The 12107-nt window shown below is 42.7% G+C and overlaps 1 protein-coding gene across 2 annotated transcripts in view; it reads right to left on the reverse strand.

The window, feature by feature from the left end:
• LOC132401661 (uncharacterized) overlaps window positions 1–12107 on the reverse strand; it is a 55884-nt gene that overhangs the window by 24051 nt on the left and 19726 nt on the right. The gene's annotated exons all lie outside the window — the stretch shown is intronic.

Genomic DNA, 12107 nt, shown 5'->3' on the forward strand with positions numbered 1-12107 from the left:
TCCGGTATTAGACATTTCAACTCTGGGAAAAACATACTGTCTGTCTACTCTATCTATGCCTCTTGTAATCTTATAAAACACTATCACAGGGATTCCCAACCTGGGATCCACGGGAACACCTGCTAGATCAGATCTCCTCCTCAGCCCCTGCCACTCCATGGTCCTTATGCTTTGAAGAGATAAAGAGAAGATCAGCTTTACTTGTCGCCTGTACATTGAAATATTGTACATTGCATTAGCAACCAACACAGTCTGAGAAGCCTGCAAGTGTCAATACACTTGTGGTGGCAACATAGCATGCCCACAGCTTACTAACCCCAAACCATATATCTTTGGAATGTGAGAGGAAACCAGTCACAGGAAGAACATACAATCTTTCTTCAGACAATACTGATGTGGCCTCCTCTAAATTGATTTCTGGTGCTCTTGATGTGGCCTTGGTAAGACCCAACATAATCTAGGGGATTGCTCTGTCGAGCAGCTTCACTCCATCTGCAAAAAGCAGAATTTCCTGGTGGCTAACTATTTTAATTCCAATCCAACATGTACGTCTGTGGCCTCCTCTACTGCCACGATGAGGCCACTCTCAGACTGAAGGAGCAATACCTCATATTTCTCCCGAGGTGAACCTAAAGGCATGAATATTTTCTCTAACTTCTGGTCACTTCACCCCTCCCCTTCACTCTTTTTCCATTCCCCACTCTTGACTTTGCTACTTCTCACCTGCTTCTGTTGCTCCTTCCCTTTCCCCTTCTTCCATGATCTTCTGCCCTCTTCTATGATTCCCCCTTCTCCAGCCCTTTGCCTCTTTCACTAGCTCTTTACTTCACCTTCTCCCGCTCTCCCAGTTTCACATATCACCTGCCACCTTGAACTTCTTCCCCTTTCCCACCTTCAGCTTCTTACTCTGGCTTCTCTTTTTTCCTGATGAAAGGCCTTGGCCTGAAATGTTGACTGTTTACTCTTTTCCATAGATGCTGCTTGGCCTGCTGACTCCCTTCAGCATTTTGTATGCGTTATTTGGATTTCCGGCATCTGCTGATTTTCTTTTTGCCTATCACCTCTCCTTACACCTTCCCTTTCTCCCACGGTCCACTCTCCTCTACAATCAGATTCCTTCTTTTTCAGCCTTTTTATTTTTTAACCCATGGCCTCCCAACTTCTCACTTCATTCCTCCTCCCCCATCCACCTGGCTTCACTTGTCACCTTCTAGCTTGTCATCCTTCCCCTCTCCACCTTATTCTGAAATCTTTCCCCTTACTTTCCAGTCTTGATTAAAGGTCTCAACCCAAAATGTAGACTGTTTATTCCTCCCCATAGATGCTGACTGACCTGCTGAGTTCCTCCAGCATTTTTTTGTTAGTCTTTTTAAAAAATGTTTATTGTAGCTTTAAAAAAAATTAATCCAAAGCTCTCTCATAAAAAAATTCCTAATTCTTTAGCTGAATTCTACATATTGTTTTTTGCTTTGAACGTGCAAGTGGGGTTGCTCCTCATATAATTTTTGGGAAAATGTATCCATGTACATAAGACAAAGGAGCAGAATTAGGCTATTTGGCTCAACCAGTCTGCTCTGCCATTCCATTATGGCTGATCTAACATTCATCTCAGCTCCATTCTCCTGCCGTCTTCCCATAACTTTTGACACCCCACCCCCCCGACTGATCAAGAACATATCAACCTCCACCTTTAATATACCCAATGATTTGGCCTGCATAGACATCCAAGGCAATGAGTTCTACAGATTCACAGCCCTCTGGTTAAAGAATTTTTATTCCTCATCACCATTCCAAATGGACAGCCCTCAATTCTGAGGCTTTGCGCTCTCCTCCCCGACTCCTTCACTATAGGAAACATCTTCTCCACATCCACTCTATCTCGGCCTTTCAATATTCAATAGGTTTCAATGAGATCCCCCCCCTCCCCCGGCTCCATTTTTCTAAACTCCGAGTACAGGCCCAGAGCAAACAAATGTTCTTCAAATGAAAAGCTATTCTATTCTGGAATCATTTTTGTGAACCTCCTATCGACTCTCTCCAGTTTCAGCACATCCTTTCAAGATGAGGGGACCAAAACTACCCACGATACTCCAAGTGAGGCCTCACCAGTGCTTTATAAAGTCTCAACATTACATTCTTGCTTTTAGACCATATGGTCCATATGGACCATAGGAGCAGAATTAGGCCATTTGTCCCACTGAGTTGCTCTGCTATTCAATCATGGCTGATACTTTTTTTCACCTTAGCCCTACTCCCTGGCCTTCTCCGTAACCTCTGATGCCATGTCCAGTCAAGAACCTATCAATCTCCACCTTAAGTACACCAAATGACCTGCCTCCACAGGTGCCTGTGGTAACAAATTCCACAAATTCATCATTCTCCGGCTAAAGAAATTTCTCCACATCCATGTACTAAATGGACGGCCTTCTATCCTGATGCTGTGTCCTCCTGTCCTAGACCACCCCCCCCCCCAAGGCAAACATCCTTTCCACATCTACTCTGTCTAGGCCTTTCAACATTCAAAGGGTTTCAGTGAGATCTCCATCCATCCTACCTCATCTTCTAAATTCCAGCGGGTACAGACCCAGAGTCATCAAACTTTCCTTGTATGATCACCCTTTCATTCCCGGAACCATCCTTGTGAACCTCCTCCAAACCCTCCTGACAGTACCTCCAGTTGAACTTTGTCTTTTTCCCCCACCGTCAGTCTGTGGTTTTGTGTTGACATGTGCTCCTGTCCCCGCTCCTGCTCTACTCCAGCCCCTGTATTACTGAGTACTCTGTCTCTCACCTGTTTCTCATTATTACCTGTTTTGCTGCTCTCTGTGTCTCATTGTGCATCACCTATCATCTGCCTCTGTTTATTGCTCAGTGTATTTCAGTCCTGTGTTTTCACCTGTTTGTAGCCAGATTGTGCCAGTGAATTTTCCTGAGCCTTTCCAGCATTTGTATCTGTACTCTGTCTGTCTGAATATCAACTCTGCTTGTTTCCTGATTCTGGTTTATGGATTTCTCTGGAATTTTTGATCTCCACCTGAACTTTGACGCCGACTTTGTTGCCCTTCTGGATTTGTTACTCAAGTAATATCACAGTGCATACAATAGACAATAGACAATAGGTGCAGAAGTAGACCATTCGGCCCCTTGAGTCTGCACTGCCATTCTGAGATCATGGCTGATCATTCACTATCAATACCCAGTCCCTGCCTTGTCCCCATATCCTTTGATTCCCCTATCCATCAGATATCTATCTAGCTCCTTCTTGAAAGCATCCAGAGAATTGGCCTCCACCGTCTTCCGAGGCAGTGCATTCCACACCTCCACAACTCTCTGGGAGAAGAAGCTCTTCCTCAACTCTGTTTTAAATAACTGACCTCTTATTCTCAATCCATGCCCTCTGGTACTGGACTCTCCCAACATCTGAAACATATTTCCTGCCTCAATCCTATCAAATCCTTTAATTATCTTAAATGTTTCAATCAGATCCCCTCTCAATCTCCTCCATTCCAGCGTGTACAAGCCCAATCTCTCCAATCTCTCTGCCATCCCAGGAATCAACCTAGTGAATCTACGCTGCACTTCCTCAATTGCCGGAATGTCCTTCCTTAAACCTGGAGACCAAAACTGTACACAATATTCCAGGTGTGGTCTCACCAGGGCCCTGTACAAATGCAAAAGGACATCCTTGCTCTTGTACTCAATTCCCCTTGTAACAAAGGCCAACATTCCATTTGCCCTCTTCACTGCCTGTTGCACTTGCTCATTCACCTTCATTGACTGGTGAACTAGGACTCCTAGGTCTCTTTGCATTTTTCCCTTACCTAACTCTACACCGTTCAGACAATACTCTGCCCTCTTGTTCCAGCTTCCAAAGTGGATAACTTCACATTTATTCACATTGAATGACATCTGCCAAGTATCTGCCCACTCACCCAGCCTATCCAAGTCTCCCTGTATTCTCCTAACGTCCTCTTCGCATGTCACACTGCCACCCAGTTTAGTATTGTCAGCAAACTTGCTGTTATAGTTATCAATGCCCTCATCTAAATCGTTGACATAAATTGTAAAGAGCTGTGGTCCCAATACAGAGCCCTGTGGTACCCCACTAGTCACCTCCAGCCAGTCCGAGAAACACCCATTCACTGCTACCATACAGTACATGGTCTGCGATTGGGTCCCTGCTCCAGCGTCCTGGCAGTCCCCTACCGATCAGCCAACGCACTAACCATGCCAGTAACTTCCCCGTAATACCATGAGCTCTTAACTTGGTAAGCAGCCTCATGTGTATCACCTTGTCAAAGGCCTTCTGAAAGCCCAAATATACAATGTCCCTTTATTTATCCCATGATTAATCTCAAAGAATTTCAACAGGTCCGTCAGGTAAGATTTTCCTTTAAGAAAACCATTCTGACTTTGTCCTATCTTGTCCTGTGTCACCAAGTTCTCCGTAATCTCATCCTTAACAATTGACTCCAACATCTTCCCAACCACTGATGTCAGGCTAACTGGTCTATAATTTCCTATCTGCTGCCTTCCTCCTGTCTTAAAGAGTGGAGTGACATTTGTGATTTTCCAGTCCTCTGGCACCACGCCAAACTCCAATGACTTTTGAAAGATGTTACTAATGCCCCCACCATCTCTACTGCTACCTTTTTCAGAACCCAAAGGTGCAGTTCATCTGGCCTGGGTGACTTAAGTCTTTCAGCTTTTTGAGCACTTTCTCCCTTGTAATAGTAACTGCACTCATTTCTCTTCCCTCACACCCTTCAACATCTGGCACAGTGCTAGTGTCTTCCACAATGAAGTCTGACGTAAAATAATAATTTAGTTCATCTGCCATCTCCTTGTACCCCACTATTATTTCTCTGTTCCCATTTTCTAGTGGTCCTATATCCACTCTCATCTCTTACTTTCTATATACTTGGAAAAAGCATTTATTATCCACTTTGATATTGGTTGCTGGCTTGCTTTCATATTTCATCTTTTCAGTAATAATTATTTTAGTTTCTCTTTGTAGGTTTTTAAAAGCTTCCCAATCCTCTATAATGCCACTAATTTTTGCTTTGTTGTATGCCCTCACTTTTGCTTTTACATTAGCTTTGACTTCTCTTGTCAACCACTATTTTGCCATTTGAGTTTTACTTTGTTTATGGAATACACGTCCTGTACCTTCCTCATTTTTCCCGAAACTCACACTTGCTACTCTGCTGTCATCCCTACCAGCATCTCCTTCCAACTTACTTTGGCCAACTGCTCTCTCGTACCACTGTAATTTCCCTTACTCCACTGAAATACTGCTACGTCAGACTTTACTTTCTCTCTATCAAATTTCAAGTTGAACTCAATTATATTCTGCTCTCTGCCTTTAGGGGTTCTTTTACCTTAAACTCCCTAATCGCCTCCTGTTCATTACATAACACCCAAACTAGTATTGCTGATTCCCTAGTTGGCTTAACAACAAACTGCTCTAAAAAACCATCTCATAGGCATTCAACAAACTCACTCTCTTCCGGTCCATTACCAACCTGATTCTCCTTGTATGTTAAAACCTCCCATACTTATCATAACATTGCCCTTTTGACACACTTTTTCTATTTCCCATTGTATCAGTAGTCCACATCCCAGCTGCTTTTGGGAGGCCTGTATATAACTGCCATCAGGAATCTTTTACTCTTCTACGTTTCTTAACTCAACCCATAAGGATTCAACATCTTCTGATACTATGTCACATCTTTCTATCTATTTGATGCCATTCTTTATCTGCAGAACCACACCACCCCCAATGCCTACCTTTCTACCTACAATACAACGTGTAACCTTGTACATTCATCTCCCAACTACAATCATCCTTCAGCCATGCTTCAGTGATGGCCGTAACATCATACCTGACAATCTATATACTCTAGTCATCTTGAAATAAATACTAACATTGCATTTGCCTTACTTTCTACCTACTCACCCTGCAAGTTAGAATTAAAGAAATCCTGCACAAGGACTCCCAAGTACTTCAGCACCTCTGAGTTTGAATTTTCTACCCATTTATAAAGTAGTCCACATCTTTGTTTCTTGTGCCAAAGCGCATGACCATGTATTTCCCTATATTTTATTCTTTGGCCATTTTCCTTATCTGTGTAAGTCCTTCTACAGACACCCTGCTCAATCAACATTACCTGCCCCTCCACCTATCTTCATATTGGCCAGAAAGCCATCAATTCCTTCATCCAAATCATTGATATACAACATGAACAGAAGCAGTCCCAACACAGACCCCTGAGACCACTAATCACCGGCAGCCAACCAAAAAAGGATACCTTTATTCCCACTCTTTGCCTCCTGCCAGTCAGCCAATCAGCTATCCTTGCTAGTATCTTTCCCGTTATACCATGGGCCCTTCTCTTGTAAAGCAGCAATGTACTACAGCAGATACATTTGAGAAACTTAGATAGACACATGGATAATAGTATGTAGTAGGGAAGGGTTAGACTGATGTTAGTGCAGTTTAAAAGGTTGGCACAGCATTGTGGACTGTACTGTGCTGCACTGTTCTATGTTCAATCATCTGCTCTTATTTCTTTTGAGTAGGTTGGAAATGGATAATACCAAGGCGGCATAATTTTAAGATGAGTGGAGGAAAGTTTAGGGGGATGTCAGAGGTAGGTTTTTTTTTACAGAGTGGTGGGTGCATGGAACACACTGCCAGTGGTGGTGGTAGAGGTAGATATATTAGGGCATTGAAGAGACTCTTAGATAGGCACATGGATGATAGAAAAATGAGGGGCTATTTGGAAGGAAAGATTTATGTTAGACCAGATTAAATGGTCAGCACAACATTGTGGGCTGAAGGGTCTGTACTGTTCTATGTTCTCTGTACTGCAAGTGAAGAAATGGGACTTATAATCACGACTTTGAAAAATTAAAACTTTGTATTTACACAAACTAAACATTGCTTTAAGTTTTGTCTTTTTAATCAGTTTAATTGTATTGGTTGAATATATTTATCTTGTGAACGTGTTATGATTTTCTTCACGTGGAGACTTGCAATGATCTTGTCTCTGAACAAGCTTCTTTGCCATGGATAGTTCAGTAAAATGGAAATCTAATCATTACTTTCTATTGAAATGTTTTGACTTGTGTTCTCTCCCTGAGGAAACTCACTACTAACAATGTTTATTTTACCACTTTGATCTGTATTTCTTGATTACTAAATTGATCACAGACTGTACAGCTCAGGAAGAGGCACTTAAGCCCACAATGTTATGCCAAAATAATTTAAGCTATTTACAGAAATATAAGAATTAATGCATATTAATATTATGCATTAATGTACAAGCAAACCACAGAGGGTGCAGCGGGTAGAAAAGCTGCCTCACGGATCCCCGTGTTCAAACCGGATTTCTGATTCTGTCTGTGTGGAGTCTGCTCCGCCATACCATCTGTCAGTCTACCATCCCACACAGAAATACTTCATTGTTGTTTCCGTAACAATTTTCTTTAATCAGTCAGGTTGTTAGCCCTGAGCTGAACCCTCAAACCGAGAGGACCAATAGACCACTTTTACCCTTTGACCTGTTTGTTATGGGTGACCCTACCATGAGCCAAAGAACAAGGCCCTGACTTTGGCTAATATAGCTCTCTGGATCATTAAGGCAAACAAGCCTCCTAACTCTACAACAAGGCTATGGTCACATAGTGGAGAGTATATAGTCTGGCTACATCATAGCCTGGTATGGAAACACCAATGCCATTGAAAAGAAAATTCTCCAAAAGGCAGTGCATACAGCCCAGATCATCACAGGTAAAGCCCTCCCCACCACTGAGCACATCTGCACAAGCACTGTCACAAGAAAGCAGCATCCATCATCGTGGCTCCCTACCATCCAGGACATGCACTCTTCTCACCATCAGGAAGAGGTACAGAAGCCTCAGCACTCACACCACGAGGTTTGATGACAGTTATTACCCCTCAATCATCAGGCTCCTGAACTGTAGGGGATAACTTCTCTCAACTTCACTCACCCCATCACTGAACCGTTCCCACAACCTATGGACTCCCTTTCAAAGACTCTTAATCTCAAGTTCTCAATATTTATTGCTTATTTATTTATTATGGTAACACACACAAAACACTGGAGGAACTCAGGAGGCCAGACAGCATCTATGAAAAAAAGTATAGTTGATGTTTCAGGCTTAAACCCTTCTGTAGGACCAGGGGTGTATCTACGGAAAATAGCACTGAAATTGCACCCCTGTCCAAACATCTGACACCCATCTTTTAGATAACTTTACCATAGTATCAGCTCAAAAATACAAGTCAAGCTTGTTAATCTTTTAATTAACAAATTATGGCACTACATGAAAATTATAACTGCACCTTCCTTGCTTTCATTGTTGCAAATTGGTCTATGATGTGATCAAAGTCATTTTTTTCAGTTTCTTCTCTTTCTACACTAAGCAGAGCAAGATCACAGAGTCTGCCTTGACCATGGAGGCTCTCAAATACAGAAATACTAGTTTTAACTTGCTGAATGATCTCTCACAGCTGGCGATGGAAACTGTGATGGTTAGACTTATCTGAATAGCAATGCGAAGATTGAGGAAGACACTCACATCTCCATACTGAGAAATAAATTCAAGAAGCTCTTCAGGTCCTGATATTTTCATGTTGACCCACCTTGATAGCAAAATACTGCAATCCAGAATTTCTTCATATAGCTGCTGTCCATCAACATCAGAGTTGTACAATTCGCCCAAATTTTCACACTTCTTCTTTAGGTCATTACTGTTGGCGCTGTAACACAGTCCCTCAACATTGAGAAGGAACCCAAACTTGGCGTCAGTGTCACGCAAACAAGTAAACCTTTGGTCCATTTCTCTGTGAAGATGGTCGAGTGTTCCCTTCATGACTCTTTCCATTTCCTCCTTAGCTGTTAACCCAGCATCTCTTGAGGTCTCATCAGCCATTTGTTTCTTTCATCTCTGATGTCTTTCAACTTCAATATTCCATTCTTGACAGACACTGACTCCTCCTTTGAGTGACTCACTGACCAACAACGCTGGTCAACAACAGCGTTTCTTTCATCACAAAAATGATCTTGGGGGGGGCTTTCAAATCCAGGGCAGCATCATGGATGTTCATGCTGGGATCCTGCAGCCTCTTTTGAATACGGTCAATGCGAATGAGTACTTTGTTCCAAAATCCGAGCAAAATCTGAAAATCGTAACTCAACATGTGGTTACTTGTATCATTTCTTGTTTCACTGGTCTCTTTTACATTGACTATCATGTCCTGGAGTATCTCCTCAAGGTACTTGTTGATGGGCTTTACTGCTTCTGTCCTTGCACTCCACCTGGTTTCTGACTCTGACTTAACAACCACAGGCACGGCGTTTTTGAGTTCTTCCCGGCACCGTGTTGAATGAGAGAAAAACACGTAGAGAGCTTTGATGGTTCCAAAAACCATGACCATCATTGTATCCTGCTTGGCTGCATGTACACCCACCAAGCTGGGTGAGTGATTGTTGCAACTCACAAACACTGCCAGGTTGTTTTTCTCACTTATTCTTTGATGAACACCACTTCTGTGTCCAGCCGTCAGAGCAGCGTTGTCATAGCACTGTGACCAACAATCTTGTAGCTCCATTTTGTCCTTCTCTAGCTGTTTCAAGATGTCAACGAAGCTCCCAGCATCCTTCTGGCTTATCTGGATAAAACCAAGGAAGGATTCTCTAACACGGACTGTTTTCCTCTCAAAATCAACTTCCACATACCTCACTACTTCTGACATCTGCTCATGGTATGCCTGATCAGTAGTTGAGTTGAACATGAGACCATAGTACTTGGCTTTACTACTGTTTCTCAGTAAACTCTGGCGAACAGTGGATGCCATCACCCACTTTGTTCTGGAATTTGTTCTGGACACCCAGTGAAAGATAAGATGTGGATCCAGGATGACTTTCCAAATGAGTGAGGTAATCTTTTATGACAGTTTCAGTAAGCCAAGGAAATTTCCCATGTTGGGGTCATCATCTTGCTAAAGTGACTCCGTGTCCTCACAAATCCAGGTTCTGAGTCGCAAGGAATTTTATGCAGTGAAGGATTCTCGTCAAGATATCACGCCACTTCTGCTTTTCCTTCTCAGTCTGTGACTGAAATAGTGCATCAATAACTTCTCTGATTCCAGCTAAATTTCTTTCCACTGTGTGAAGCATTCCCGATGATTCTTGGCATTTTCATGAACACTAATCCTTTCAGGTTCTTTCCACTGGTTGAATCCACTTTCCTGCTGCAATGAGGATTGGTGGTCTGACTGGGAATAGAGAAGACAACAGATACAAAATGCAGACTTTTTAGAAGGGGAATAGACCAGCCATGAGCGAGTCACTTCCTCACCACGACCATTTCCCAATTTCCTCTTGAACCAAGTTTTGTTCATTGAGTGGTTATTTGTTGGTAGGAAAGGCCCCTCACTGTTCTGGAAATACTTTGAACCCAACTTTATTATTTTTGTTCTCAACATGTCAGGCAGAATTGCTCTTCCAGTATCCTTGTCGAATTTCATAAGTCCAATGTTATGCTGTTCAATCACTTCTGGTATGACAGTTTGAGGCTCTTTGACACCATCCAGTTCACTAGGTTCAGTGTCATCAGGTTCATTCTCGCCAATAAACTCAACATCACCACCACCACCATCGTCTTCCCCTCCTGTCATGTCCACGTTCTCTGTGGCAGCCTCACTCTTAATCTCACCGTACTCAGATTTATCTGACTTCCCCGTCGGCTTGTGACGCATTTGTACTTGATCCACCTTCAGATTCTAACAAACTTGTAGCAGGCGCAGGCGACTCCAAGGAACATGTCAAACTACTTGTTCCAGGCATTTCAAAGAAGGACATGAAGAACTTCCTCGACTTCCTGGCTTCTTCCGCCTCCAACTTTTGTCTCTTCCATCCTTCAGCTCCGCTTTCCTTCTTCTTCGTGAAGAAACATTTCATGGTCTTACACAATGCTCTGACATAAGACCACCCTAGTGCTTCTCACCCATGATAATCAAAGACAGATCATACATCTGAAGAAAATTCTTTTTTCACTATCTGAGGATGGCTTGTCCGACTAATAGAAACTGCTCAGTGGCGCCCCCCCTTCAAGTGGCACCCAGGGCACATGCCATACCTGCCATACCTTGGATACGCCACTGTATAGGACGGGAGGAAAAAGAAGTCTAAGGAATAGATTTTAAAGGTGGGGGGTAGACAGAGAAACAGCAGGTGATAGGTGAAACCTGGAGGTGGGGGGGATGAAGAGGTGGGAAGTTGATTGGTGAAAAAGACAGAAGCCATGGAAGAAAGATTGGGAGACTGCTTCGCTGAGCATCTACGGTCCGTCCACCAGAATAAGTGGGATCACCCCTGTGGCCACCCATTTTAATTTCACTTCCCATTCCCATTCCAATATGTCCATCCATGGCCTCCTCCACTGTCATGATGAGGCCACACTTAGGTTGGAGGGTGGATTTCCAGCATCTGCAGATTTTCTCTTATTTGTTATGGTTCTTTCTTTCTTTTTTATATTTGCTCAGTTTGTTGTATGTTGCATACTGGTTCAACACCGAAGTTGGTGAGGTCTTTCATTGATTCTATTATGGATTTATTGAGTATGCCTACAAGAAAATTAATCTCAGGGTTGTATACAGTGACATATATACATTTTAATAATTTAATTTGAGCTTTGAACTTTGAAACCCATACATCAGTAAAGCAATAGCATCATCAAAGATCCCCACCAACCGGGCCATACCACTTTCTCGCAGCTCCATCAGGCAGTAGGTACAGAAGCCTGAAGTCCCATACCATCAAGTTCAGGAACAGATATTTCCCTTCAGTTCTTGAACAAACCAGCACAACCCTAATCACTACAGTTCAGTGACAATATGACCACTTTGTACCAAAGTGGACTTTGTTTTTTAGTTCTAATTGTGTTCCCAATTTAAAAAGTGTATATTTTCTGATTTACTTGTGAAACAAGAATCGTTTATTCACCAATGTCTGTAAGACAATAGTGATGAATGCCAAACTGAATTCCAGAAACCACTTTCTGACTTGTGTGTCCTT

Source organism: Hypanus sabinus, chromosome 11 (genome assembly GCF_030144855.1).
Source record: "Hypanus sabinus isolate sHypSab1 chromosome 11, sHypSab1.hap1, whole genome shotgun sequence".
Lineage (NCBI taxonomy): Eukaryota > Metazoa > Chordata > Chondrichthyes > Myliobatiformes > Dasyatidae > Hypanus > Hypanus sabinus.